The sequence below is a fragment of the Phalangium opilio genome, unplaced genomic scaffold (assembly GCF_054372755.1).
Source record: "Phalangium opilio isolate 3A_F unplaced genomic scaffold, DU_Popi_V2 ptg000026l_1, whole genome shotgun sequence".
Lineage (NCBI taxonomy): Eukaryota > Metazoa > Arthropoda > Arachnida > Opiliones > Phalangiidae > Phalangium > Phalangium opilio.
Window position 1 is genome coordinate 3,910,150 of NW_028324157.1, and position 23,881 is coordinate 3,934,030.

The window sequence follows — 23,881 nt, forward strand, 5'->3', positions numbered from 1 at the left end:
GTTTTTGTCCATCCCACATGGACACCAGTTTGTACACCTGGCTTCTAACACCACCATCTTCTGGTCTTTGTTTTTGTCCATCCCACATGAACACCAGTCTGTACACCTGGCTTCTAACACCACCATCTTCTGGTCTTTGTTTTTGTCCATCCCACATGGACACCAGTCTGTACACCTGGCTTCTACTCCTTAAGGTTAAGACATACGCGGCGATCGGCCAGGGTTACGAGAAACGTCCGGCCTCCCAATGGTGGGGCTTCCACCAAAGGTTCACGCAATTGCGCTGTTCTTATCCATAGCTGCGATTCGACACCCTTATATACTACCTATTTGATGAAGGCGAAGCAACCGGCGTATGCTTCATTTCAAACGCCAATATTAGTCAAGTCTTTCAAGAATGTTTAATTGTTCTTTTTCAAAACGATGTAACGTTCAATAAGGCGAATAACTAACGAAGAAAATATTAAATATTAATTATATTTATTTTAATATTTAAGATAATCTTGTTTCTCAATTCAAAATTAATACGGAAAGAGTTAAAAGCAGTCTATGTTTTTGTCTGTATGTGTCCGTCCGTTGTTACAGTAGTGCGCTGCGTTAGAAGTTCGTTTTGTTTTGATGTGTAAAGAAACCATAATATTCCCTTTATCCTTAATATAAAGTGAATATGTGGAAATATTTTTCGTAATTATGATGCATTTAGTACTTTTGTAGCTTTAAAGCTCTATTTCATTTTGATATTCCAAAGATTTTTTTTAATATTATTATTTAAAATGGATGTTTATATATTACTTAAGCTATACTACATCTGTTTATAGCATAATCCTTTCTAAAATCACAGTGAATACAAGCACAATGCTACTATGTTGGTCAAATGACCTCTTATTTGTCAATAGGCCTAATGAACCAAAAAGTAAACGTTTGGGTTTGGTTTTCGTTTCTGTATGCAGAGACATTAACGGTTCAGATTGAGCCGAAAGTTAAATACACTTTTAAATAATTAGGCTTAAATTTTATTATCATGGTGGAAATCTGAGCCGCGTTCAGCAGAGCCCAGCGTTGCTGAACGCGGCCCAGGGATTTTGTTTTTGAATTTTGACGTTACGGTGCTTAGCGCTGAGCTAGCGCGGTCTTCAAAGAAGATAGTCGGCTTTTTGGATAACGTGACGTAAAACGCGTAGTTCTCAGCTTGGCGAAAAAACTATGGAGGAATTAATACAAATAGCTCTATGGGACTATAGCTATTTAATTGGCGTGAAACCAGTTGATCACGCGAGAATTTTAAGAGATATGTTAGTTTCTAATTTTAATTATAAAAGTTGTTATCTATCTCTATAAATATGTTATCCTATAATTTTTGTTAAGCCTTGGTACCTTGCACGCTTTATTAGGCTAGCGTCATTTATAAAACGCCGATGACCCGTTTTTCCCCCATCGGATGATTTTAATGTGTACAAGTATATCATTATTGGATGTAAAATGTCGTCTGATTTACAGTAAATTTGCTATGCTTTGTATACTGCTTTAATATTTCATAAATTTTAACTTAAGAAACATTTCCATATCTGGGTAAATAAGTTTGTAAGTAGTCGTCTTGACTCGGAGAGGTAATATTTTGGTTTTCCCAACTTGTTTTAGTTAAATCGACATTACGGCGAGGAACAAGGGGGAATAGCTCAGTGGTAGAGCATTCGACTGCAGATCGAGAGGTCCTTGGTTAAAACCCGAGTTCCCCCTGTAACAGCACGGATCATTGCGTTTATTTTAGTTAAATCGACATTACTGCTCTGAACAAGGGAGAATAGCTCAGTGGTAGAGCATTCGACTGCAGATTGAGAGGTCCTTGGTTCAAACCCAAGTTCCCCCTGTAAAAGCATGGATCATTCCGTTTATTTTAGTTAAATCGACATTACTGCTCTGAACAAGGGAGAATAGCTCAGTGGTAGAGCATTCGACTGCAGATCGAGAGGTCCTTGGTTCAAACCCAAGTTCCCCCTGTAAAAGCATGGATCATTCCGTATATTTTAGTTAAATCGACATCACGGCTCTGAAAAAGGGGGAATAGCTCAGTGGTAGAGCATTCGACTGCAGATCGAGAGGTCCTTGGTTTCAAACCCAAGTTCCCCCTATAAAAGCACGGATCATTCCGTATATTTTGGTTAAATCGACATCACGGCCATGAACGAGAGGGAATAGTTGAGTGGTAGAGCATTGGACTGCAGATCGAGAGGTCCTTGGTTCAAACCAGAGTTCCCCCTGTAACAGCACGGATCATTCCGTTTATTTTAGTTAAATCGACATTACGGCTCTGAAAAATTGGGAATAGCTCAGTGGTAGAGCATTCGACTGCAGATCGAGAGGTCCTTGGTTTCAAACCCAAGTTCCCCCTAAAAAAGCACGGATCATTCCGTATATTTTAGTTAATTCGACATCACGGCTATGAACAAGAGGGAATAGTTCAGTGGTAGAGCATTCGACTACAGATCGAGAGGTCTTTGGATCAAACGCGAGTTCCCCCTGTAACAGCACGGATCATTCCTTTTGTTTTAGTTAAATCGACATTACGGCGAGGAACTAGGGGGAATAGCACAGTGGTAGAGCATTCTACTATAGATCGAGAGGTCTTTGGATCAAACCCGAGTTCCCCCTGTAACAGCACGGATCATTCCTTTTATTTTAGTTAAACCGACATTACTGCTCTGAACAAGGGGGAATAGCTCAGTGGTAGAGCATTCGACTGCGGATCGAGAGGTCCTTGGTTCAAACCCGAGTTCCCCCTGTAACAGCACGGATCATTCCGTTTATTTTAGTTAAATCGACATTACGGCGAGGAACAAAGAGGAGTAGCTCAGTGGTAGAGCATTGGACTGCAGATCGAGAGGTCCTTGGTTAAAACCCGAGTTCCCCCTGTAACAGCACGGATCATTCCGTTTATTTTAGTTAAATCGACATTACGGCTCTGAAAAAGGGGGAATAGCTCGGTGGTAGAGCATTCTACTGCATATCGGGAGGTCCATGGTTCTAACCCAAGTTCTCCCTGTAAAAGCACGGATCATTCCGTATATTTTAGTTAAATCGACATTACGGCTATGAACAAGAGGGAATATTTCAGTGGTAGAACATTCGACTGCAGATCGAGAGGTCCTTGGTTCAAAACCGAGTTCCCCCTGTAGTAGCACGAATCATTCCGTTTATTTTAGTTAAATCGACATTACGGCTATGAAGAAGGGGGAATAGCACAGTGGTAGAGCATTCGACTATAGATCGAGAGGTCTTTGGATCAAACCCGAGTTCCCCATGTAACAGCACGGATCATTCCTTTTGTTTTAGTTAAATCGACATTACGGCGAGGAACAAAGGGGAATAGCTCAGTGGTAGAGCATTCGACTGCAGATCGAGAGGTCCTTGGTTAAAACCCGGGTTCCCCCTGTAACAGCACTGATCATTCCTTTTATTTTAGTTAAACCAACATTACAACCTTGAAGAAGGGGGAATAGCTCAGTGGTAGAGCATTCGACTGCAGATCGAGAGGTCCTTGGTTCAAACCCGAGTTCCCCCTGTAGTAGCACGAATCATTCCGTTTATTTTAGTTAAATCGACATTACGGCTATGAACAAGGGGGAATAGCACAGTGGTAGAGCATTCTACTATAGATCGAGAGGTCTTTGGATCAAACCCGAGTTCCCCCTGTAACAGCACGGATCATTCCTTTTGTTTTAGTTAAATCGACATTACGGCGAGGAACAAGGGGGAATAGCTCAGTGGTAGAGCATTCGACTGCAGATCGAGAGGTCCTTGGTTAAAACCCGAGTTCCCCCTGTAACAGCACGGATCATTGCGTTTATTTTAGTTAAATCGACATTACTGCTCTGAACAAGGGAGAATAGCTCAGTGGTAGAGCATTCGACTGCAGATCGAGAGGTCCTTGGTTCAAACCCAAGTTCCCCCTGTAAAAGCATGGATCATTCCGTATATTTTAGTTAAATCGACTTCACGGCTCTGAAAAAGGGGGAATAGCTCAGTGGTAGAGCATTCGACTGCAGATCGAGAGGTCCTTGGTTCAAACCCAAGTTCCGCCTGTAAAAGCATGGATCATTCCGTATATTTTAGTTAAATCGACATCACGGCTATGAACAAGAGGGAATATTTCAGTGGTAGAGCATTGGACTGCAGATCGAGAGGTCCTTGGTTCAAACCAGAGTTCCCCCTGTAACAGCACGGATCATTCCGTTTATTTTAGTTAAATCGACATTACGGCTCTGAAAAAGGGGGAATAGCTCAGTGGTAGAGCATTCGACTGCAGATCGAGAGGTCTTTGGATCAAACGCGAGTTCCCCCTGTAACAGCACGGATCATTCCTTTTGTTTTAGTTAAATCGACATTACGGCGAGGAACAAGGGGGAATAGCACAGTGGTAGAGCATTCTACCATAGATCGAGAGGTCTTTGGATCAAACCCGAGTTCCCCCTGTAACAGCACGGATCATTCCATTTATTTTAGTTAAATCGACATTACGGCAAGGAACAAAGAGGAATAGCTCAGTGGTAGAGCATTTGACTGCAGATCGAGAGGTCCTTGGTTAAAACCCGAGTTCCCCCTGTAACAGCACGGATCATTCCGTATATTTTAGTTAAATCGACATTACGGCTATGAACAAGAGGGAATATTTCAGTGGTAGAGCATTCGACTGCAGATCGAGAGGTCCTTGGTTCAAAACCGAGTTCCCCCTGTAGTAGCACGAATCATTCCGTTTATTTTAGTTAAATCGACATTACGGCTATGAAGAAGGGGGAATAGCACAGTGGTAGAGCATTCGACTAAAGATCGAGAGGTCTTTGGATCAAACCCGAGTTCCCCCTATAACAGCACGGATCATTCCTTTTGTTTTAGTTAAATCGACATTACGGCGAGGAACAAAGGGGAATAGCTCAGTGGTAGAGCATTCGACTTTAGATCGAGAAGTCCTTGGTTAAAACCCGAGTTCCCCCTGTAACAGTACTGATCATTCCTTTTACTTTAGTTAAACCGACATTACAACCTTGAACAAGGGGGAATAGCTCAGTGGTAGAGCATTCGACTGCAGATCGAGAGGTCCTTGGTTCAAACCCGAGTTCCCCCTGTAGTAGCATGAATCATTCCGTTTATTTTAGTTAAATCGACATTACGGCTATGAACAAGGGGGAATAGCACAGTGGTAGAGCATTCTACTATAGATCGAGAGGTCTTTGGATCAAACCCGAGTTCCCCCTGTAACAGCACGGATCATTCCTTTTGTTTTAGTTAAATCGACATTACGGCGAGGAACAAGGGGGAATAGCTCAGTGGTAGAGCATTCGACTGCAGATCGAGAGGTCCTTGGTTAAAACCCGAGTTCCCCCTGTAACAGCACGGATCATTGCATTTATTTTACTTAAATCGACATTACTGCTCTGAAAAAGGGGGAATAGCTCAGTGGTAGAGCATTCGACTGCAGATCGAGAGGTCCTTGGTTCAAACCCAAGTTCTCCCTGTAAAAGCACGGATCATTCCGTATATTTTAGTTAAATCGACATTACGGTTATGAACAAGAGGGAATAGTTGAGTGGTAGAGCATTGGACTGCAGATCGAGAGGTCCTTGGTTCAGACCAGAGTTCCCCCTGTAACAGCACGGATCATTCCGTTTATTTTAGTTAAATCGACATTACGGCTCTGAAAAAGGGGGATTAGCTCAGTGGTAGAGCATTCGACTGCAGATCGAGAGGTCCTTGGTTTCAAACCCAAGTTACCCCTAAAAAGCACGGATCATTCCGTATATTTTAGTTAATTCGACATCACGGCTATGAACAAAAGGGAATAGTTCAGTGGTAGAGCATTCGACTGCAGATCGAGAGGTCTTTGGATCAAACGCGAGTTCCCCCTGTAACAGCACGGATCATTCCTTTTGTTTTAGTTAAATCGACATTACGGCGAGGAACAAGGGGGAATAGCACAGTGGTAGAGCATTCTACTATAGATCGAGAGGTCTTTGGATCAAACCCGAGTTCCCCCTGTAACAGCACGGATCATTCCATTTATTTTAGTTAAATCGACATTACGGCAAGGAACAAAGAGGAATAGCTCAGTGGTAGAGCATTTGACTGCAGATCGAGAGGTCCTTGGTTAAAACCCGAGTTCCCCCTGTAACAGCACGGATCATTCCGTTTATTTTAGTTAAATCGACATTACGGCTCTGAAAAAGGGGGAATAGCTCGGTGGTAGAGCATTCTACTGCAGATCGAGAGGTCCTTGGTTCTAACCCAAGTTCTCCCTGTAAAAGCACGGATCATTCCGTATATTTTAGTTAAATCGACATTACGGCTATGAACAAGAGGGAATATTTCAGTGGTAGAGCATTCGACTGCAGATCGAGAGGTCCTTGGTTCAAAACCGAGTTCCCCCTGTAGTAGCACGAATCATTCCGTTTATTTTAGTTAAATCGACATTACGGCTATGAAGAAGGGGGAATAGCACAGTGGTAGAGCATTCGACTAAAGATCGAGAGGTCTTTGGATCAAACCCGAGTTCCCCCTATAACAGCACGGAGCATTCCTTTTGTTTTAGTTAAATCGACATTACGGCGAGGAACAAAGGAGAATAGCTCAGTGGTAGAGCATTCGACTTTAGATCGAGAAGTCCTTGGTTAAAACCCGAGTTCCCCCTGTAACAGCACTGATCATTCCTTTTACTTTAGTTAAACCGACATTACAACCTTGAACAAGGGGGAATAGCTCAGTGGTAGAGCATTCGACTGCAGATCGAGAGGTCCTTGGTTCAAACCCGAGTTCCCCCTGTAGTAGCACGAATCATTCCGTTTATTTTAGTTAAATCGACATTACGGCTATGAACAAGGGGGAATAGCACAGTGGTAGAGCATTCTACTATAGATCGAGAGGTCTTTGGATCAAACCCGAGTTCCCCCTGTAACAGCACGGATCATTCCTTTTGTTTTAGTTAAATCGACATTACGGCGAGGAACAAGGGAGAATAGCTCAGTGGTAGAGCATTCGACTGCAGATCGAGAGGTCCTTGGTTAAAACCCGAGTTCCCCCTGTAACAGCACGGATCATTGCATTTATTTTACTTAAATCGACATTACTGCTCTGAACAAGGGAGAATAGCTCAGTGGTAGAGCATTCGACTGCAGATCGTGAGGTCCTTGGTACAAACCCAAGTTCCCCCTGTAAAAGCATGGATCATTCCGTATATTTTAGTTAAATCGACATTACGGCTATGAACAAGGGGGAATAGCCCAGTGGTAGAGCATTCGACTGCAGATCGAGAGGTCCTTGGTTCAAAACCGAGTTCCTCCTGTAGTAGCACGGATCATTCCGTTTATTTTAGTTAAATCGACATTACGGCTCTGAAAAAGGGGAATAGCTCAGAGGTAGAGCATTCGACTGCAGATCGAGAGGTCCTTGGTTTCAAACCCAAGTTCCCCCTATAAAAGCACGGATCATTCCGTATATTTTGGTTAAATCGACATCACGGCTATGAACAAGAGGGAATAGTTGAGTGGTAGAGCATTGGACTGCAGATCGAGAGGTCCTTGGTTCAAACCAGAGTTCCCCCTGTAACAGCACGGATCATTCCTTTTATTTTAGTTAAATCGACATTACGGCTCTGAAAAAGGGGGAATAGCTCAGTGGTAGAGCATTCGACTGCAGATCGAGAGGTCCTTGGTTTCAAACCCAAGTTCCCCCTAAAAAAGCACGGATCATTCCGTATATTCTAGTTAATTCGACATCACGGCTATGAACAAAAGGGAATAGTTCAGTGGTAGAGCATTCGACTACAGATCAAGAGGTCTTTGGATCAAACGCGAGTTCCCCCTGTAACAGCACGGATCATTCCTTTTGTTTTAGTTAAATCGACATTACGGCGAGGAACAAGGGGGAATAGCACAGTGGTAGAGCATTCGACTAAAGATCGAGAGGTCTTTGGATCAAACCCGAGTTCCCCCTATAACAGCACGGATCATTCCTTTTGTTTTAGTTAAATCGACATTACGGCGAGGAACAAAGGGGAATAGCTCAGTGGTAGAGCATTCGACTTTAGATCGAGAAGTCCTTGGTTAAAACCCGAGTTCCCCCTGTAACAGCACTGATCATTCCTTTTATTTTAGTTAAACCGACATTACAACCTTGAACAAGGGGGAATAGCTCAGTGGTAGAGCATTCGACTGCAGATCGTGAGGTTCTTGGTTCAAACCCGAGTTCCCCCTGTAAAAGCATGGATCATTCCGTATATTTTAGTTAAATCGACTTCACGGCTCTGAAAAAGGGGGAATAGCTCAGTGGTAGAGCATTCGACTGCAGATCGAGAGGTCCTTGGTTTCAAACCCAAGTTCCCCCTATAAAAGCACGGATCATTCCGTATATTTTGGTTAAATCGACATCACGGCTATGAACAAGGGGGAATAGCACAGTGGTAGAGCATTCTACTATAGATCGAGAGGTCTTTGGATCAAACCCGAGTTCCCCCTGTAACAGCACGGATCATTCCTTTTGTTTTAGTTAAACCGACATTACGGCGAGGAACAAGGGGGAATAGCTCAGTGGTAGAGCATTCGACTGCAGATCGAGAGGTCCTTGGTTAAATCCCGAGTTCCCCCTGTAACAGCACGGATCATTGCATTTATTTTAGTTAAATCGACATTACTGCTCTGAACAAGGGAGAATAGCTCAGTGGTAGAGCATTCGACTGCAGATCGAGAGGTCCTTGGTTCAAACCCAAGTTCCCCCTGTAAAAGCATGGATCATTCCGTATATTTTAGTTAAATCGACTTCACGGCTCTGAAAAAGGGGGAATAGCTCAGTGGTAGAGCATTCGACTGCAGATCGAGAGGTCCTTGGTTTCAAACCCAAGTTCCCCCTATAAAAGCACGGATCATTCCGTATATTTTGGTTAAATCGACATCACGGCTATGAACAAGAGGGAATAGTTCAGTGGTAGAGCATTGGACTGCAGATCGAGAGGTCCTTGGTTCTAACCCAAGTTCTCCCTGTAAAAGCACGGATCATTCCGTATATTTTAGTTAAATCGACATTACGGCTATGAACAAGGGGGAATAGCTCAGTGGTAGAGCATTCGACTGCAGATCGTGAGGTCCTTGGTTCAAACCCGAGTTCCCCCTGTAGTAGCACGAATCATTCCGTTTATTTTAGTTAAATCGACATTACGGCTATGAACAAGAGGGAATAGTTGAGTGGTAGAGCATTGGACTGCAGATCGAGAGGTCCTTGGTTCAAACCAGAGTTCCCCCTGTAACAGCACGGATCATTCCGTTTATTTTAGTTAAATCGACATTACGGCTCTGAAAAAGGGGGAATAGCTCAGTGGTAGAGCATTCGACTGCAGATCGAGAGGTCCTTGGTTTCAAACCCAAGTTCCCCCTAAAAAAGCACGGATCATTCCGTATATTCTAGTTAATTCGACATCACGGCTATGAACAAGAGGGAATAGTTCAGTGGTAGAGCATTCGACTACAGATCAAGAGGTCTTTGGATCAAACAAGAGTTCCCCCTGTAACAGCACGGATCATTCCTTTTGTTTTAGTTAAATCGACATTACGGCGAGGAACAAGGGGGAATAGCACAGTGGTAGAGCATTCTACTATAGATCGAGAGGTCTTTGGATCAAACCAGAGTTCCCCCTGTAACAGCACGGATCATTCCGTTTATTTTAGTTAAATCGACATAACGGCGAGGAACAAAGAGGAATAGCTCAGTGGTAGAGCATTTGACTGCAGATCGAGAGGTCCTTGGTTAAAACCCGAGTTCCCCCTGTAACAGCACGGATCATTCCGTTTAATTTAGTTAAACCGACATTACAACCTTGAACAAGGGGGAATAGCTCAGTGGTAGAGCATTCGACTGCAGATTGAGAGGTCCTTGGTTCAAACCCGAGTTCCCCCTGTAACAGCACGGATCATTCCGTTTATTTTAGTTAAATCGACATTACGGCTCTGAAAAAGGGGGAATAGCTCGGTGGTAGAGCATTCGACTATAGATCGAGAGGTCTTTGGATCAAACCCGAGTTCCCCATGTAACAGCACGGATCATTCCTTTTGTTTTAGTTAAATCGACATTACGGCGAGGAACAAAGGGGAATAGCTCAGTGGTAGAGCATTCGACTGCAGATCGAGAGGTCCTTGGTTAAAACCCGGGTTCCCCCTGTAACAGCACTGATCATTCCTTTTATTTTAGTTAAACCGACATTACAACCTTGAACAAGGGGGAATAGCTCAGTGGTAGAGCATTCGACTGCAGATCGAGAGGTCCTTGGTTCAAACCCGAGTTCCCCCTGTAGTAGCACGAATCATTCCGTTTATTTTAGTTAAATCGACATTACGGCTATGAACAAGGGGGAATAGCACAGTGGTAGAGCATTCTACTATAGATCGAGAGGTCTTTGGATCAAACCCGAGTTCCCCCTGTAACAGCACGGATCATTCCTTTTGTTTTAGTTAAATCGACATTACGGCGAGGAACAAGGGGGAATAGCTCAGTGGTAGAGCATTCGACTGCAGATCGAGAGGTCCTTGGTTAAAACCCGAGTTCCCCCTGTAACAGCACGGATCATTGCGTTTATTTTAGTTAAATCGACATTACTGCTCTGAACAAGGGAGAATAGCTCAGTGGTAGAGCATTCGACTGCAGATCGAGAGGTCCTTGGTTCAAACCCAAGTTCCCCCTGTAAAAGCATGGATCATTCCGTATATTTTAGTTAAATCGACTTCACGGCTCTGAAAAAGGGGGAATAGCTCAGTGGTAGAGCATTCGACTGCAGATCGAGAGGTCCTTGGTTCAAACCCAAGTTCCGCCTGTAAAAGCATGGATCATTCCGTATATTTTAGTTAAATCGACATCACGGCTATGAACAAGAGGGAATATTTCAGTGGTAGAGCATTGGACTGCAGATCGAGAGGTCCTTGGTTCAAACCAGAGTTCCCCCTGTAACAGCACGGATCATTCCGTTTATTTTAGTTAAATCGACATTACGGCTCTGAAAAAGGGGGAATAGCTCAGTGGTAGAGCATTCGACTGCAGATCGAGAGGTCCTTGGTTTCAAACCCAAGTTACCCCTAAAAAGCACGGATCATTCCGTATATTTTAGTTAATTCGACATCACGGCTATGAACAAAAGGGAATAGTTCAGTGGTAGAGCATTCGACTGCAGATCGAGAGGTCTTTGGATCAAACGCGAGTTCCCCCTGTAACAGCACGGATCATTCCTTTTGTTTTAGTTAAATCGACATTACGGCGAGGAACAAGGGGGAATAGCACAGTGGTAGAGCATTCTACTATAGATCGAGAGGTCTTTGGATCAAACCCGAGTTCCCCCTGTAACAGCACGGATCATTCCATTTATTTTAGTTAAATCGACATTACGGCAAGGAACAAAGAGGAATAGCTCAGTGGTAGAGCATTTGACTGCAGATCGAGAGGTCCTGTGTTAAAACCCGAGTTCCCCCTGTAACAGCACGGATCATTCCGTTTATTTTAGTTAAATCGACATTACGGCTCTGAAAAAGGGGGAATAGCTCGGTGGTAGAGCATTCTACTGCAGATCGAGAGGTCCTTGGTTCTAACCCAAGTTCTCCCTGTAAAAGCACGGATCATTCCGTATATTTTAGTTAAATCGACATTACGGCTATGAACAAGAGGGAATATTTCAGTGGTAGAGCATTCGACTGCAGATCGAGAGGTCCTTGGTTCAAAACCGAGTTCCCCCTGTAGTAGCACGAATCATTCCGTTTATTTTAGTTAAATCGACATTAAGGCTATGAAGAAGGGGGAATAGCACAGTGGTAGAGCATTCGACTAAAGATCGAGAGGTCTTTGGATCAAACCCGAGTTCCCCCTATAACAGCACGGATCATTCCTTTTGTTTTAGTTAAATCGACATTACGGCGAGGAACAAAGGGGAATAGCTCAGTGGTAGAGCATTCGACTTTAGATCGAGAAGTCCTTGGTTAAAACCCGAGTTCCCCCTGTAACAGCACTGATCATTCCTTTTGTTTTACTTAAATCGACATTACGGCTCTGAAAAAGGGGAATAGCTCAGAGGTAGAGCATTCGACTGCAGATCGAGAGGTCCTTGGTTTCAAACCCAAGTTCCCCCTATAAAAGCACGGATCATTCCGTATATTTTGGTTAAATCGACATCACGGCTATGAACAAGAGGGAATAGTTGAGTGGTAGAGCATTGGACTGCAGATCGAGAGGTCCTTGGTTCAAACCAGAGTTCCCCCTGTAACAGCACGGATCATTCCGTTTATTTTAGTTAAATCGACATTACGGCTCTGAAAAAGGGGGAATAGCTCAGTGGTAGAGCATTCGACTGCAGATCGAGAGGTCCTTGGTTTCAAACCCAAGTTCCCCCTAAAAAAGCACGGATCATTCCGTATATTCTAGTTAATTCGACATCACGGCTATGAACAAAAGGGAATAGTTCAGTGGTAGAGCATTCGACTACAGATCAAGAGGTCTTTGGATCAAACGCGAGTTCCCCCTGTAACAGCACGGATCATTCCTTTTGTTTTAGTTAAATCGACATTACGGCGAGGAACAAGGGGGAATAGCACAGTGGTAGAGCATTCGACTAAAGATCGAGAGGTCTTTGGATCAAACCCGAGGTCCCCCTATAACAGCACGGATCATTCTTTTTGTTTTAGTTAAATCGACATTACGGCGAGGAACAAAGGGGAATAGCTCAGTGGTAGAGCATTCGACTGCAGATCGAGAGGTCCTTGGTTAAAACCCGAGTTCCCCCTGTAACAGCACGGATCATTGCATTTATTTTACTTAAATCGACATTACTGCTCTGAACAAGGGAGAATAGCTCAGTGGTAGAGCATTCGACTGCAGATCGTGAGGTCCTTGGTACAAACCCAAGTTCCCCCTGTAAAAGCATGGATCATTCCGTATATTTTAGTTAAATCGACTTCACGGCTCTGAAAAAGGGGGAATAGCTCAGTGGTAGAGCATTCGACTGCAGATCGAGAGGTCCTTGGTTTCAAACCCAAGTTCCCCCTATAAAAGCACGGATCATTCCGTATATTTTGGTTAAATCGACATCACGGCTATGAACAAGAGGGAATAGTTCAGTGGTAGAGCATTGGACTGCAGATCGAGAGGTCCTTGGTTCTAACCCAAGTTCTCCCTGTAAAAGCACGGATCATTCCGTATATTTTAGTTAAATCGACATTACGGCTATGAACAAGGGGGAATAGCCCAGTGGTAGAGCATTCGACTGCAGATCGAGAGGTCCTTGGTTCAAAACCGAGTTCCTCCTGTAGTAGCACGGATCATTCCGTTTATTTTAGTTAAATCGACATTACGGCTCTGAAAAAGGGGAATAGCTCAGAGGTAGAGCATTCGACTGCAGATCGAGAGGTCCTTGGTTTCAAACCCAAGTTCCCCCTATAAAAGCACGGATCATTCCGTATATTTTGGTTAAATCGACATCACGGCTATGAACAAGAGGGAATAGTTGAGTGGTAGAGCATTGGACTGCAGATCGAGAGGTCCTTGGTTCAAACCAGAGTTCCCCCTGTAACAGCACGGATCATTCCGTTTATTTTAGTTAAATCGACATTACGGCTCTGAAAAAGGGGGAATAGCTCAGTGGTAGAGCATTCGACTGCAGATCGAGAGGTCCTTGGTTTCAAACCCAAGTTACCCCTAAAAAGCACGGATCATTCCGTATATTTTAGTTAATTCGACATCACGGCTATGAACAAAAGGGAATAGTTCAGTGGTAGAGCATTCGACTGCAGATCGAGAGGTCTTTGGATCAAACGCGAGTTCCCCCTGTAACAGCACGGATCATTCCTTTTGTTTTAGTTAAATCGACATTACGGCGAGGAACAAGGGGGAATAGCACAGTGGTAGAGCATTCTACTATAGATCGAGAGGTCTTTGGATCAAACCCGAGTTCCCCCTGTAACAGCACGGATCATTCCATTTATTTTAGTTAAATCGACATTACGGCAAGGAACAAAGAGGAATAGCTCAGTGGTAGAGCATTTGACTGCAGATCGAGAGGTCCTTGGTTAAAACCCGAGTTCCCCCTGTAACAGCACGGATCATTCCGTTTATTTTAGTTAAATCGACATTACGGCTCTGAAAAAGGGGGAATAGCTCGGTGGTAGAGCATTCTACTGCAGATCGAGAGGTCCTTGGTTCTAACCCAAGTTCTCCCTGTAAAAGCACGGATCATTCCGTATATTTCAGTTAAATCGACATTACGGCTATGAACAAGAGGGAATATTTCAGTGGTAGAGCATTCGACTGCAGATCGAGAGGTCCTTGGTTCAAAACCGAGTTCCCCCTGTAGTAGCACGAATCATTCCGTTTATTTTAGTTAAATCGACATTACGGCTATGAAGAAGGGGGAATAGCACAGTGGTAGAGCATTCGACTAAAGATCGAGAGGTCTTTGGATCAAACCCGAGTTCCCCCTATAACAGCACGGAGCATTCCTTTTGTTTTAGTTAAATCGACATTACGGCGAGGAACAAAGGGGAATAGCTCAGTGGTAGAGCATTCGACTTTAGATCGAGAAGTCCTTGGTTAAAACCCGAGTTCCCCCTGTAACAGCACTGATCATTCCTTTTACTTTAGTTAAACCGACATTACAACCTTGAACAAGGGGGAATAGCTCAGTGGTAGAGCATTCGACTGCAGATCGAGAGGTCCTTGGTTCAAACCCGAGTTCCCCCTGTAGTAGCACGAATCATTCCGTTTATTTTAGTTAAATCGACATTACGGCTATGAACAAGGGGGAATAGCACAGTGGTAGAGCATTCTACTATAGATCGAGAGGTCTTTGGATCAAACCCGAGTTCCCCCTGTAACAGCACGGATCATTCCTTTTGTTTTAGTTAAATCGACATTACGGCGAGGAACAAGGGGGAATAGCTCAGTGGTAGAGCATTCGACTGCAGATCGAGAGGTCCTTGGTTAAAACCCGAGTTCCCCCTGTAACAGCACGGATCATTGCATTTATTTTACTTAAATCGACATTACTGCTCTGAACAAGGGAGAATAGCTCAGTGGTAGAGCATTCGACTGCAGATCGTGAGGTCCTTGGTACAAACCCAAGTTCCCCCTGTAAAAGCATGGATCATTCCGTATATTTTAGTTAAATCGACTTCACGGCTCTGAAAAAGGGGGAATAGCTCAGTGGTAGAGCATTCGACTGCAGATCGAGAGGTCCTTGGTTTCAAACCCAAGTTCCCCCTATAAAAGCACGGATCATTCCGTATATTTTGGTTAAATCGACATCACGGCTATGAACAAGAGGGAATAGTTCAGTGGTAGAGTATTGGACTGCAGATCGAGAGGTCCTTGGTTCTAACCCAAGTTCTCCCTGTAAAAGCACGGATCATTCCGTATATTTTAGTTAAATCGACATTACGGCTATGAACAAGGGGGAATAGCCCAGTGGTAGAGCATTCGACTGCAGATCGAGAGGTCCTTGGTTCAAAACCGAGTTCCTCCTGTAGTAGCACGGATCATTCCGTTTATTTTAGTTAAATCGACATTACGGCTCTGAAAAAGGGGAATAGCTCAGAGGTAGAGCATTCGACTGCAGATCGAGAGGTCCTTGGTTTCAAACCCAAGTTCCCCCTATAAAAGCACGGATCATTCCGTATATTTTGGTTAAATCGACATCACGGCTATGAACAAGAGGGAATAGTTGAGTGGTAGAGCATTGGACTGCAGATCGAGAGGTCCTTGGTTCAAACCAGAGTTCCCCCTGTAACAGCACGGATCATTCCGTTTATTTTAGTTAAATCGACATTACGGCTCTGAAAAAGGGGGAATAGCTCAGTGGTAGAGCATTCGACTGCAGATCGAGAGGTCCTTGGTTTCAAACCCAAGTTCCCCCTAAAAAAGCACGGATCATTCCGTATATTCTAGTTAATTCGACATCACGGCTATGAACAAAAGGGAATAGTTCAGTGGTAGAGCATTCGACTACAGATCAAGAGGTCTTTGGATCAAACGCGAGTTCCCCCTGTAACAGCACGGATCATTCCTTTTGTTTTAGTTAAATCGACATTACGGCGAGGAACAAGGGGGAATAGCACAGTGGTAGAGCATTCGACTAAAGATCGAGAGGTCTTTGGATCAAACCCGAGTTCCCCCTATAACAGCACGGATCATTCCTTTTGTTTTAGTTAAATCGACATTACGGCGAGGAACAAAGGGGAATAGCTCAGTGGTAGAGCATTCGACTTTAGATCGAGAAGTCCTTGGTTAAAACCCGAGTTCCCCCTGTAACAGCACTGATCATTCCTTTTATTTTAGTTAAACCGACATTACAACCTTGAACAAGGGGGAATAGCTCAGTGGTAGAGCATTCGACTGCAGATCGTGAGGTTCTTGGTTCAAACCCGAGTTCCCCCTGTAAAAGCATGGATCATTCCGTATATTTTAGTTAAATCGACTTCACGGCTCTGAAAAAGGGGGAATAGCTCAGTGGTAGAGCATTCGACTGCAGATCGAGAGGTCCTTGGTTTCAAACCCAAGTTCCCCCTATAAAAGCACGGATCATTCCGTATATTTTGGTTAAATCGACATCACGGCTATGAACAAGGGGGAATAGCACAGTGGTAGAGCATTCTACTATAGATCGAGAGGTCTTTGGATCAAACCCGAGTTCCCCCTGTAACAGCACGGATCATTCCTTTTGTTTTAGTTAAACCGACATTACGGCGAGGAACAAGGGGGAATAGCTCAGTGGTAGAGCATTCGACTGCAGATCGAGAGGTCCTTGGTTAAAACCCGAGTTCCCCCTGTAACAGCACGGATCATTGCATTTATTTTAGTTAAATCGACATTACTGCTCTGAACAAGGGAGAATAGCTCAGTGGTAGAGCATTCGACTGCAGATCGAGAGGTCCTTGGTTCAAACCCAAGTTCCCCCTGTAAAAGCATGGATCATTCCGTATATTTTAGTTAAATCGACTTCACGGCTCTGAAAAAGGGGGAATAGCTCAGTGGTAGAGCATTCGACTGCAGATCGAGAGGTCCTTGGTTTCAAACCCAAGTTCCCCCTATAAAAGCACGGATCATTCCGTATATTTTGGTTAAATCGACATCACGGCTATGTACAAGAGGGAATAGTTCAGTGGTAGAGCATTGGACTGCAGATCGAGAGGTCCTTGGTTCTAACCCAAGTTCTCCCTGTAAAAGCACGGATCATTCCGTATATTTTAGTTAAATCGACATTACGGCTATGAACAAGGGGGTATAGCTCAGTGGTAGAGCATTCGACTGCAGATCGTGAGGTCCTTGGTTCAAACCCGAGTTCCCCCTGTAGTAGCACGAATCATTCCGTTTATTTTAGTTAAATCGACATTACGGCTATGAACAAGAGGGAATAGTTGAGTGGTAGAGCATTGGACTGCAGATCGAGAGGTCCTTGGTTCAAACCAGAGTTCCCCCTGTAACAGCACGGATCATTCCGTTTATTTTAGTTAAATCGACATTACGGCTCTGAAAAAGGGGGAATAGCTCAGTGGTAGAGCATTCGACTGCAGATCGAGAGGTCCTTGGTTTCAAACCCAAGTTCCCCCTAAAAAAGCACGGATCATTCCGTATATTCTAGTTAATTCGACATCACGGCTATGAACAAGAGGGAATAGTTCAGTGGTAGAGCATTCGACTACAGATCAAGAGGTCTTTGGATCAAACAAGAGTTCCCCCTGTAACAGCACGGATCATTCCTTTTGTTTTAGTTAAATCGACATTACGGCGAGGAACAAGGGGGAATAGCACAGTGGTAGAGCATTCTACTATAGATCGAGAGGTCTTTGGATCAAACCAGAGTTCCCCCTGTAACAGCACGGATCATTCCGTTTATTTTAGTTAAATCGACATAACGGCGAGGAACAAAGAGGAATAGCTCAGTGGTAGAGCATTTGACTGCAGATCGAGAGGTCCTTGGTTAAAACCCGAGTTCCCCCTGTAACAGCACGGATCATTCCGTTTAATTTAGTTAAACCGACATTACAACCTTGAACAAGGGGGAATAGCTCAGTGGTAGAGCATTCGACTGCAGATTGAGAGGTCCTTGGTTCAAACCCGAGTTCCCCCTGTAAGAGCACGGATCATTCCGTTTATTTTAGTTAAATCGACATTACGGCTCTGAAAAAGGGGGAATAGCTCGGTGGTAGAGCATTCGACTATAGATCGAGAGGTCTTTGGATCAAACCCGAGTTCCCCATGTAACAGCACGGATCATTCCTTTTGTTTTAGTTAAATCGACATTACGGCGAGGAACAAAGGGGAATAGCTCAGTGGTAGAGCATTCGACTGCAGATCGAGAGGTCCTTGGTTAAAACCCGGGTTCCCCCTGTAACAGCACTGATCATTCCTTTTATTTTAGTTAAACCGACATTACAACCTTGAACAAGGGGGAATAGCTCAGTGGTAGAGCATTCGACTGCAGATCGAGAGGTCCTTGGTTCAAACCCGAGTTCCCCCTGTAGTAGCACGAATCATTCCGTTTATTTTAGTTAAATCGACATTACGGCTATGAACAAGGGGGAATAGCACAGTGGTAGAGCATTCGACTATAGATCGAGAGGTCTTTGGATCAAACCCGAGTTCCCCATGTAACAGCACGGATCATTCCTTTTGTTTTAGTTAAATCGACATTACGGCGAGGAACAAAGGGGAATAGCTCAGTGGTAGAGCATTCGACTGCAGATCGAGAGGTCCTTGGTTAAAACCCGGGTTCCCCCTGTAACAGCACTGATCATTCCTTTTATTTTAGTTAAACCGACATTACAACCTTGAACAAGGGGGAATAGCTCAGTGGTAGAGCATTCGACTGCAGATCGAGAGGTCCTTGGTTCAAACCCGAGTTCCCCCTGTAGTAGCACGAATCATTCCGTTTATTTTAGTTAAATCGACATTACGGCTATGAACAAGGGGGAATAGCACAGTGGTAGAGCATTCTACTATAGATCGAGAGGTCTTTGGATCAAACCCGAGTTCCCCCTGTAACAGCACGGATCATTCCTTTTGTTTTAGTTAAATCGACATTACGGCGAGGAACAAGGGGGAATAGCTCAGTGGTAGAGCATTCGACTGCAGATCGAGAGGTCCTTGGTTAAAACCCGAGTTCCCCCTGTAACAGCACGGATCATTGCGTTTATTTTAGTTAAATCGACATTACTGCTCTGAACAAGGGAGAATAGCTCAGTGGTAGAGCATTCGACTGCAGATCGAGAGGTCCTTGGTTCAACCCAAGTTCCCCCTGTAAAAGCATGGATCATTCCGTATATTTTAGTTAAATCGACTTCACGGCTCTGAAAAAGGGGGAATAGCTCAGTGGTAGAGCATTCGACTGCAGATCGAGAGGTCCTTGGTTCAAACCCAAGTTCCGCCTGTAAAAGCATGGATCATTCCGTATATTTTAGTTAAATCGACATCACGGCTATGAACAAGAGGGAATATTTCAGTGGTAGAGCATTGGACTGCAGATCGAGAGGTCCTTGGTTCAAACCAGAGTTCCCCCTGTAACAGCACGGATCATTCCGTTTATTTTAGTTAAATCGACATTACGGCTCTGAAAAAGGGGGAATAGCTCAGTGGTAGAGCATTCGACTGCAGATCGAGAGGTCCTTGGTTTCAAACCCAAGTTACCCCTAAAAAGCACGGATCATTCCGTATATTTTAGTTAATTCGACATCACTGCTATGAACAAAAGGGAATAGTTCAGTGGTAGAGCATTCGACTGCAGATCGAGAGGTCTTTGGATCAAACGCGAGTTCCCCCTGTAACAGCACGGATCATTCCTTTTGTTTTAGTTAAATCGACATTACGGCGAGGAACAAGGGGGAATAGCACAGTGGTAGAGCATTCTACTATAGATCGAGAGGTCTTTGGATCAAACCCGAGTTCCCCCTGTAACAGCACGGATCATTCCATTTATTTTAGTTAAATCGACATTACGGCAAGGAACAAAGAGGAATAGCTCAGTGGTAGAGCATTCGACTTTAGATCGAGAAGTCCTTGGTTAAAACCCGAGTTCCCCCTGTAACAGCACTGATCATTCCTTTTACTTTAGTTAAACCGACATTACAACCTTGAACAAGGGGGAATAGCTCAGTGGTAGAGCATTCGACTGCAGATCGAGAGGTCCTTGGTTCAAAACCGAGTTCCCCCTGTAGTAGCACGAATCATTCCGTTTATTTTAGTTAAATCGACATTACGGCTATGAACAAGGGGGAATAGCACAGTGGTAGAGCATTCTACTATAGATCGAGAGGTCTTTGGATCAAACCCGAGTTCCCCCTGTAACAGCACGGATCATTCCTTTTGTTTTACTTAAATCGACATTACTGCTCTGAACAAGGGAGAATAGCTCAGTGGTAGAGCATTCGACTGCAGATCGTGAGGTCCTTGGTACAAACCCAAGTTCCCCCTGTAAAAGCATGGATCATTCCGTATATTTTAGTTAAATCGACTTCACGGCTCTGAAAAAGGGGGAATAGCTCAGTGGTAGAGCATTCGACTGCAGATCGAGAGGTCCTTGGTTTCAAACCCAAGTTCCCCCTATAAAAGCACGGATCATTCCGTATATTTTGGTTAAATCGACATCACGGCTATGAACAAGAGGGAATAGTTCAGTGGTAGAGTATTGGACTGCAGATCGAGAGGTCCTTGGTTCTAACCCAAGTTCTCCCTGTAAAAGCACGGATCATTCCGTATATTTTAGTTAAATCGACATTACGGCTATGAACAAGGGGGAATAGCCCAGTGGTAGAGCATTCGACTGCAGATCGAGAGGTCCTTGGTTCAAAACCGAGTTCCTCCTGTAGTAGCACGGATCATTCCGTTTATTTTAGTTAAATCGACATTACGGCTCTGAAAAAGGGGAATAGCTCAGAGGTAGAGCATTCGACTGCAGATCGAGAGGTCCTTGGTTTCAAACCCAAGTTCCCCCTATAAAAGCACGGATCATTCCGTATATTTTGGTTAAATCGACATCACGGCTATGAACAAGAGGGAATAGTTGAGTGGTAGAGCATTGGACTGCAGATCGAGAGGTCCTTGGTTCAAACCAGAGTTCCCCCTGTAACAGCACGGATCATTCCGTTTATTTTAGTTAAATCGACATTACGGCTCTGAAAAAGGGGGAATAGCTCAGTGGTAGAGCATTCGACTGCAGATCGAGAGGTCCTTGGTTTCAAACCCAAGTTCCCCCTAAAAAAGCACGGATCATTCCGTATATTCTAGTTAATTCGACATCACGGCTATGAACAAAAGGGAATAGTTCAGTGGTAGAGCATTCGACTACAGATCAAGAGGTCTTTGGATCAAACGCGAGTTCCCCCTGTAACAGCACGGATCATTCCTTTTGTTTTAGTTAAATCGACATTACGGCGAGGAACAAGGGGGAATAGCACAGTGGTAGAGCATTCGACTAAAGATCGAGAGGTCTTTGGATCAAACCCGAGTTCCCCCTATAACAGCACGGATCATTCCTTTTGTTTTAGTTAAATCGACATTACGGCGAGGAACAAAGGGGAATAGCTCAGTGGTAGAGCATTCGACTTTAGATCGAGAAGTCCTTGGTTAAAACCCGAGTTCCCCCTGTAACAGCACTGATCATTCCTTTTATTTTAGTTAAACCGACATTACAACCTTGAACAAGGGGGAATAGCTCAGTGGTAGAGCATTCGACTGCAGATCGTGAGGTTCTTGGTTCAAACCCGAGTTCCCCCTGTAAAAGCATGGATCATTCCGTATATTTTAGTTAAATCGACTTCACGGCTCTGAAAAAGGGGGAATAGCTCAGTGGTAGAGCATTCGACTGCAGATCGAGAGGTCCTTGGTTTCAAACCCAAGTTCCCCCTATAAAAGCACGGATCATTCCGTATATTTTGGTTAAATCGACATCACGGCTATGAACAAGGGGGAATAGCACAGTGGTAGAGCATTCTACTATAGATCGAGAGGTCTTTGGATCAAACCCGAGTTCCCCCTGTAACAGCACGGATCATTCCTTTTGTTTTAGTTAAACCGACATTACGGCGAGGAACAAGGGGGAATAGCTCAGTGGTAGAGCATTCGACTGCAGATCGAGAGGTCCTTGGTTAAAACCCGAGTTCCCCCTGTAACAGCACGGATCATTGCATTTATTTTAGTTAAATCGACATTACTGCTCTGAACAAGGGAGAATAGCTCAGTGGTAGAGCATTCGACTGCAGATCGAGAGGTCCTTGGTTCAAACCCAAGTTCCCCCTGTAAAAGCATGGATCATTCCGTATATTTTAGTTAAATCGACTTCACGGCTCTGAAAAAGGGGGAATAGCTCAGTGGTAGAGCATTCGACTGCAGATCGAGAGGTCCTTGGTTTCAAACCCAAGTTCCCCCTATAAAAGCACGGATCATTCCGTATATTTTGGTTAAATCGACATCACGGCTATGAACAAGAGGGAATAGTTCAGTGGTAGAGCATTGGACTGCAGATCGAGAGGTCCTTGGTTCTAACCCAAGTTCTCCCTGTAAAAGCACGGATCATTCCGTATATTTTAGTTAAATCGACATTACGGCTATGAACAAGGGGGAATAGCTCAGTGGTAGAGCATTCGACTGCAGATCGTGAGGTCCTTGGTTCAAACCCGAGTTCCCCCTGTAGTAGCACGAATCATTCCGTTTATTTTAGTTAAATCGACATTACGGCTATGAACAAGAGGGAATAGTTGAGTGGTAGAGCATTGGACTGCAGATCGAGAGGTCCTTGGTTCAAACCAGAGTTCCCCCTGTAACAGCACGGATCATTCCGTTTATTTTAGTTAAATCGACATTACGGCTCTGAAAAAGGGGGAATAGCTCAGTGGTAGAGCATTCGACTGCAGATCGAGAGGTCCTTGGTTTCAAACCCAAGTTCCCCCTAAAAAAGCACGGATCATTCCGTATATTCTAGTTAATTCGACATCACGGCTATGAACAAGAGGGAATAGTTCAGTGGTAGAGCATTCGACTACAGATCAAGAGGTCTTTGGATCAAACAAGAGTTCCCCCTGTAACAGCACGGATCATTCCTTTTGTTTTAGTTAAATCGACATTACGGCGAGGAACAAGGGGGAATAGCACAGTGGTAGAGCATTCTACTATAGATCGAGAGGTCTTTGGATCAAACCAGAGTTCCCCCTGTAACAGCACCGATCATTCCGTTTATTTTAGTTAAATCGACATAACGGCGAGGAACAAAGAGGAATAGCTCAGTGGTAGAGCATTTGACTGCAGATCGAGAGGTCCTTGGTTAAAACCCGAGTTCCCCCTGTAACAGCACGGATCATTCCGTTTAATTTAGTTAAACCGACATTACAACCTTGAACAAGGGGGAATAGCTCAGTGGTAGAGCATTCGACTGCAGATTGAGAGGTCCTTGGTTCAAACCCGAGTTCCCCCTGTAACAGCACGGATCATTCCGTTTATTTTAGTTAAATCGACATTACGGCTCTGAAAAAGGGGGAATAGCTCGGTGGTAGAGCATTCGACTATAGATCGAGAGGTCTTTGGATCAAACCCGAGTTCCCCATGTAACAGCACGGATCATTCCTTTTGTTTTAGTTAAATCGACATTACGGCTAGGAACAAAGGGGAATAGCTCAGTGGTAGAGCATTCGACTGCAGATCGAGAGGTCCTTGGTTAAAACCCGGGTTCCCCCTGTAACAGCACTGATCATTCCTTTTATTTTAGTTAAACCGACATTACAACCTTGAACAAGGGGGAATAGCTCAGTGGTAGAGCATTCGACTGCAGATCGAGAGGTCCTTGGTTCAAACCCGAGTTCCCCCTGTAGTAGCACGAATCATTCCGTTTATT

The 23,881-nt window shown here is 44.2% G+C and overlaps 56 non-coding genes across 56 annotated transcripts; all 56 read left to right on the forward strand.

Moving 5' to 3' along the window:
• The first annotated feature begins 1,665 nt into the window (after window positions 1-1,665).
• TRNAC-GCA (transfer RNA cysteine (anticodon GCA)) lies at window positions 1,666-1,737 on the forward strand. Its single transcript has one exon. It is a non-coding gene; the product is annotated as a tRNA-Cys (tRNA).
• Window positions 1,738-1,925: 188 nt separating this feature from the next.
• On the forward strand, window positions 1,926-1,997 carry TRNAC-GCA (transfer RNA cysteine (anticodon GCA)). Its single transcript has one exon. It is a non-coding gene; the product is annotated as a tRNA-Cys (tRNA).
• Window positions 1,998-2,055: 58 nt separating this feature from the next.
• On the forward strand, window positions 2,056-2,128 carry TRNAC-GCA (transfer RNA cysteine (anticodon GCA)). The gene has a single exon. It is a non-coding gene; the product is annotated as a tRNA-Cys (tRNA).
• A 579-nt stretch (window positions 2,129-2,707) lies between these two features.
• TRNAR-GCG (transfer RNA arginine (anticodon GCG)) lies at window positions 2,708-2,779 on the forward strand. Its single transcript has one exon. It is a non-coding gene; the product is annotated as a tRNA-Arg (tRNA).
• A 708-nt stretch (window positions 2,780-3,487) lies between these two features.
• On the forward strand, window positions 3,488-3,559 carry TRNAC-GCA (transfer RNA cysteine (anticodon GCA)). Its single transcript has one exon. It is a non-coding gene; the product is annotated as a tRNA-Cys (tRNA).
• A 188-nt stretch (window positions 3,560-3,747) lies between these two features.
• Window positions 3,748-3,819, forward strand: TRNAC-GCA (transfer RNA cysteine (anticodon GCA)). Its single transcript has one exon. It is a non-coding gene; the product is annotated as a tRNA-Cys (tRNA).
• Window positions 3,820-3,877: 58 nt separating this feature from the next.
• Window positions 3,878-3,949, forward strand: TRNAC-GCA (transfer RNA cysteine (anticodon GCA)). The gene has a single exon. It is a non-coding gene; the product is annotated as a tRNA-Cys (tRNA).
• Window positions 3,950-4,007: 58 nt separating this feature from the next.
• TRNAC-GCA (transfer RNA cysteine (anticodon GCA)) lies at window positions 4,008-4,079 on the forward strand. Its single transcript has one exon. It is a non-coding gene; the product is annotated as a tRNA-Cys (tRNA).
• Window positions 4,080-4,787: 708 nt separating this feature from the next.
• On the forward strand, window positions 4,788-4,859 carry TRNAF-AAA (transfer RNA phenylalanine (anticodon AAA)). Its single transcript has one exon. It is a non-coding gene; the product is annotated as a tRNA-Phe (tRNA).
• Window positions 4,860-5,047: 188 nt separating this feature from the next.
• Window positions 5,048-5,119, forward strand: TRNAC-GCA (transfer RNA cysteine (anticodon GCA)). Its single transcript has one exon. It is a non-coding gene; the product is annotated as a tRNA-Cys (tRNA).
• A 188-nt stretch (window positions 5,120-5,307) lies between these two features.
• On the forward strand, window positions 5,308-5,379 carry TRNAC-GCA (transfer RNA cysteine (anticodon GCA)). Its single transcript has one exon. It is a non-coding gene; the product is annotated as a tRNA-Cys (tRNA).
• Window positions 5,380-5,437: 58 nt separating this feature from the next.
• TRNAC-GCA (transfer RNA cysteine (anticodon GCA)) lies at window positions 5,438-5,509 on the forward strand. Its single transcript has one exon. It is a non-coding gene; the product is annotated as a tRNA-Cys (tRNA).
• Window positions 5,510-6,477: 968 nt separating this feature from the next.
• TRNAF-AAA (transfer RNA phenylalanine (anticodon AAA)) lies at window positions 6,478-6,549 on the forward strand. Its single transcript has one exon. It is a non-coding gene; the product is annotated as a tRNA-Phe (tRNA).
• A 188-nt stretch (window positions 6,550-6,737) lies between these two features.
• On the forward strand, window positions 6,738-6,809 carry TRNAC-GCA (transfer RNA cysteine (anticodon GCA)). Its single transcript has one exon. It is a non-coding gene; the product is annotated as a tRNA-Cys (tRNA).
• An 838-nt stretch (window positions 6,810-7,647) lies between these two features.
• TRNAC-GCA (transfer RNA cysteine (anticodon GCA)) lies at window positions 7,648-7,720 on the forward strand. The gene has a single exon. It is a non-coding gene; the product is annotated as a tRNA-Cys (tRNA).
• Window positions 7,721-7,908: 188 nt separating this feature from the next.
• On the forward strand, window positions 7,909-7,980 carry TRNAF-AAA (transfer RNA phenylalanine (anticodon AAA)). Its single transcript has one exon. It is a non-coding gene; the product is annotated as a tRNA-Phe (tRNA).
• Window positions 7,981-8,298: 318 nt separating this feature from the next.
• Window positions 8,299-8,371, forward strand: TRNAC-GCA (transfer RNA cysteine (anticodon GCA)). Its single transcript has one exon. It is a non-coding gene; the product is annotated as a tRNA-Cys (tRNA).
• A 188-nt stretch (window positions 8,372-8,559) lies between these two features.
• Window positions 8,560-8,631, forward strand: TRNAC-GCA (transfer RNA cysteine (anticodon GCA)). Its single transcript has one exon. It is a non-coding gene; the product is annotated as a tRNA-Cys (tRNA).
• Window positions 8,632-8,689: 58 nt separating this feature from the next.
• On the forward strand, window positions 8,690-8,761 carry TRNAC-GCA (transfer RNA cysteine (anticodon GCA)). The gene has a single exon. It is a non-coding gene; the product is annotated as a tRNA-Cys (tRNA).
• Window positions 8,762-8,819: 58 nt separating this feature from the next.
• Window positions 8,820-8,892, forward strand: TRNAC-GCA (transfer RNA cysteine (anticodon GCA)). The gene has a single exon. It is a non-coding gene; the product is annotated as a tRNA-Cys (tRNA).
• A 448-nt stretch (window positions 8,893-9,340) lies between these two features.
• TRNAC-GCA (transfer RNA cysteine (anticodon GCA)) lies at window positions 9,341-9,413 on the forward strand. Its single transcript has one exon. It is a non-coding gene; the product is annotated as a tRNA-Cys (tRNA).
• A 448-nt stretch (window positions 9,414-9,861) lies between these two features.
• On the forward strand, window positions 9,862-9,933 carry TRNAC-GCA (transfer RNA cysteine (anticodon GCA)). The gene has a single exon. It is a non-coding gene; the product is annotated as a tRNA-Cys (tRNA).
• A 318-nt stretch (window positions 9,934-10,251) lies between these two features.
• Window positions 10,252-10,323, forward strand: TRNAC-GCA (transfer RNA cysteine (anticodon GCA)). Its single transcript has one exon. It is a non-coding gene; the product is annotated as a tRNA-Cys (tRNA).
• A 188-nt stretch (window positions 10,324-10,511) lies between these two features.
• TRNAC-GCA (transfer RNA cysteine (anticodon GCA)) lies at window positions 10,512-10,583 on the forward strand. Its single transcript has one exon. It is a non-coding gene; the product is annotated as a tRNA-Cys (tRNA).
• Window positions 10,584-10,641: 58 nt separating this feature from the next.
• On the forward strand, window positions 10,642-10,713 carry TRNAC-GCA (transfer RNA cysteine (anticodon GCA)). The gene has a single exon. It is a non-coding gene; the product is annotated as a tRNA-Cys (tRNA).
• Window positions 10,714-10,771: 58 nt separating this feature from the next.
• Window positions 10,772-10,843, forward strand: TRNAC-GCA (transfer RNA cysteine (anticodon GCA)). The gene has a single exon. It is a non-coding gene; the product is annotated as a tRNA-Cys (tRNA).
• Window positions 10,844-11,811: 968 nt separating this feature from the next.
• TRNAF-AAA (transfer RNA phenylalanine (anticodon AAA)) lies at window positions 11,812-11,883 on the forward strand. The gene has a single exon. It is a non-coding gene; the product is annotated as a tRNA-Phe (tRNA).
• Window positions 11,884-12,331: 448 nt separating this feature from the next.
• Window positions 12,332-12,404, forward strand: TRNAC-GCA (transfer RNA cysteine (anticodon GCA)). The gene has a single exon. It is a non-coding gene; the product is annotated as a tRNA-Cys (tRNA).
• A 578-nt stretch (window positions 12,405-12,982) lies between these two features.
• On the forward strand, window positions 12,983-13,055 carry TRNAC-GCA (transfer RNA cysteine (anticodon GCA)). Its single transcript has one exon. It is a non-coding gene; the product is annotated as a tRNA-Cys (tRNA).
• Window positions 13,056-14,413: 1,358 nt separating this feature from the next.
• Window positions 14,414-14,485, forward strand: TRNAF-AAA (transfer RNA phenylalanine (anticodon AAA)). Its single transcript has one exon. It is a non-coding gene; the product is annotated as a tRNA-Phe (tRNA).
• A 188-nt stretch (window positions 14,486-14,673) lies between these two features.
• TRNAC-GCA (transfer RNA cysteine (anticodon GCA)) lies at window positions 14,674-14,745 on the forward strand. The gene has a single exon. It is a non-coding gene; the product is annotated as a tRNA-Cys (tRNA).
• Window positions 14,746-14,933: 188 nt separating this feature from the next.
• TRNAC-GCA (transfer RNA cysteine (anticodon GCA)) lies at window positions 14,934-15,005 on the forward strand. The gene has a single exon. It is a non-coding gene; the product is annotated as a tRNA-Cys (tRNA).
• Window positions 15,006-15,193: 188 nt separating this feature from the next.
• On the forward strand, window positions 15,194-15,266 carry TRNAC-GCA (transfer RNA cysteine (anticodon GCA)). Its single transcript has one exon. It is a non-coding gene; the product is annotated as a tRNA-Cys (tRNA).
• A 578-nt stretch (window positions 15,267-15,844) lies between these two features.
• On the forward strand, window positions 15,845-15,917 carry TRNAC-GCA (transfer RNA cysteine (anticodon GCA)). The gene has a single exon. It is a non-coding gene; the product is annotated as a tRNA-Cys (tRNA).
• A 188-nt stretch (window positions 15,918-16,105) lies between these two features.
• TRNAF-AAA (transfer RNA phenylalanine (anticodon AAA)) lies at window positions 16,106-16,177 on the forward strand. Its single transcript has one exon. It is a non-coding gene; the product is annotated as a tRNA-Phe (tRNA).
• A 318-nt stretch (window positions 16,178-16,495) lies between these two features.
• On the forward strand, window positions 16,496-16,568 carry TRNAC-GCA (transfer RNA cysteine (anticodon GCA)). The gene has a single exon. It is a non-coding gene; the product is annotated as a tRNA-Cys (tRNA).
• A 188-nt stretch (window positions 16,569-16,756) lies between these two features.
• Window positions 16,757-16,828, forward strand: TRNAC-GCA (transfer RNA cysteine (anticodon GCA)). Its single transcript has one exon. It is a non-coding gene; the product is annotated as a tRNA-Cys (tRNA).
• A 58-nt stretch (window positions 16,829-16,886) lies between these two features.
• Window positions 16,887-16,958, forward strand: TRNAC-GCA (transfer RNA cysteine (anticodon GCA)). Its single transcript has one exon. It is a non-coding gene; the product is annotated as a tRNA-Cys (tRNA).
• Window positions 16,959-17,016: 58 nt separating this feature from the next.
• TRNAC-GCA (transfer RNA cysteine (anticodon GCA)) lies at window positions 17,017-17,089 on the forward strand. Its single transcript has one exon. It is a non-coding gene; the product is annotated as a tRNA-Cys (tRNA).
• A 448-nt stretch (window positions 17,090-17,537) lies between these two features.
• Window positions 17,538-17,610, forward strand: TRNAC-GCA (transfer RNA cysteine (anticodon GCA)). The gene has a single exon. It is a non-coding gene; the product is annotated as a tRNA-Cys (tRNA).
• Window positions 17,611-18,058: 448 nt separating this feature from the next.
• TRNAC-GCA (transfer RNA cysteine (anticodon GCA)) lies at window positions 18,059-18,130 on the forward strand. Its single transcript has one exon. It is a non-coding gene; the product is annotated as a tRNA-Cys (tRNA).
• Window positions 18,131-18,448: 318 nt separating this feature from the next.
• TRNAC-GCA (transfer RNA cysteine (anticodon GCA)) lies at window positions 18,449-18,520 on the forward strand. The gene has a single exon. It is a non-coding gene; the product is annotated as a tRNA-Cys (tRNA).
• Window positions 18,521-18,838: 318 nt separating this feature from the next.
• On the forward strand, window positions 18,839-18,910 carry TRNAC-GCA (transfer RNA cysteine (anticodon GCA)). The gene has a single exon. It is a non-coding gene; the product is annotated as a tRNA-Cys (tRNA).
• A 188-nt stretch (window positions 18,911-19,098) lies between these two features.
• TRNAC-GCA (transfer RNA cysteine (anticodon GCA)) lies at window positions 19,099-19,170 on the forward strand. Its single transcript has one exon. It is a non-coding gene; the product is annotated as a tRNA-Cys (tRNA).
• A 187-nt stretch (window positions 19,171-19,357) lies between these two features.
• Window positions 19,358-19,429, forward strand: TRNAC-GCA (transfer RNA cysteine (anticodon GCA)). The gene has a single exon. It is a non-coding gene; the product is annotated as a tRNA-Cys (tRNA).
• A 708-nt stretch (window positions 19,430-20,137) lies between these two features.
• Window positions 20,138-20,209, forward strand: TRNAC-GCA (transfer RNA cysteine (anticodon GCA)). The gene has a single exon. It is a non-coding gene; the product is annotated as a tRNA-Cys (tRNA).
• Window positions 20,210-20,527: 318 nt separating this feature from the next.
• On the forward strand, window positions 20,528-20,600 carry TRNAC-GCA (transfer RNA cysteine (anticodon GCA)). The gene has a single exon. It is a non-coding gene; the product is annotated as a tRNA-Cys (tRNA).
• Window positions 20,601-21,178: 578 nt separating this feature from the next.
• Window positions 21,179-21,251, forward strand: TRNAC-GCA (transfer RNA cysteine (anticodon GCA)). Its single transcript has one exon. It is a non-coding gene; the product is annotated as a tRNA-Cys (tRNA).
• A 188-nt stretch (window positions 21,252-21,439) lies between these two features.
• TRNAF-AAA (transfer RNA phenylalanine (anticodon AAA)) lies at window positions 21,440-21,511 on the forward strand. The gene has a single exon. It is a non-coding gene; the product is annotated as a tRNA-Phe (tRNA).
• Window positions 21,512-21,829: 318 nt separating this feature from the next.
• Window positions 21,830-21,902, forward strand: TRNAC-GCA (transfer RNA cysteine (anticodon GCA)). Its single transcript has one exon. It is a non-coding gene; the product is annotated as a tRNA-Cys (tRNA).
• A 188-nt stretch (window positions 21,903-22,090) lies between these two features.
• TRNAC-GCA (transfer RNA cysteine (anticodon GCA)) lies at window positions 22,091-22,162 on the forward strand. The gene has a single exon. It is a non-coding gene; the product is annotated as a tRNA-Cys (tRNA).
• A 58-nt stretch (window positions 22,163-22,220) lies between these two features.
• On the forward strand, window positions 22,221-22,292 carry TRNAC-GCA (transfer RNA cysteine (anticodon GCA)). Its single transcript has one exon. It is a non-coding gene; the product is annotated as a tRNA-Cys (tRNA).
• Window positions 22,293-22,350: 58 nt separating this feature from the next.
• On the forward strand, window positions 22,351-22,423 carry TRNAC-GCA (transfer RNA cysteine (anticodon GCA)). The gene has a single exon. It is a non-coding gene; the product is annotated as a tRNA-Cys (tRNA).
• Window positions 22,424-22,871: 448 nt separating this feature from the next.
• TRNAC-GCA (transfer RNA cysteine (anticodon GCA)) lies at window positions 22,872-22,944 on the forward strand. The gene has a single exon. It is a non-coding gene; the product is annotated as a tRNA-Cys (tRNA).
• A 448-nt stretch (window positions 22,945-23,392) lies between these two features.
• On the forward strand, window positions 23,393-23,464 carry TRNAC-GCA (transfer RNA cysteine (anticodon GCA)). The gene has a single exon. It is a non-coding gene; the product is annotated as a tRNA-Cys (tRNA).
• A 318-nt stretch (window positions 23,465-23,782) lies between these two features.
• On the forward strand, window positions 23,783-23,854 carry TRNAC-GCA (transfer RNA cysteine (anticodon GCA)). Its single transcript has one exon. It is a non-coding gene; the product is annotated as a tRNA-Cys (tRNA).
• Window positions 23,855-23,881: the final 27 nt, after the last annotated feature.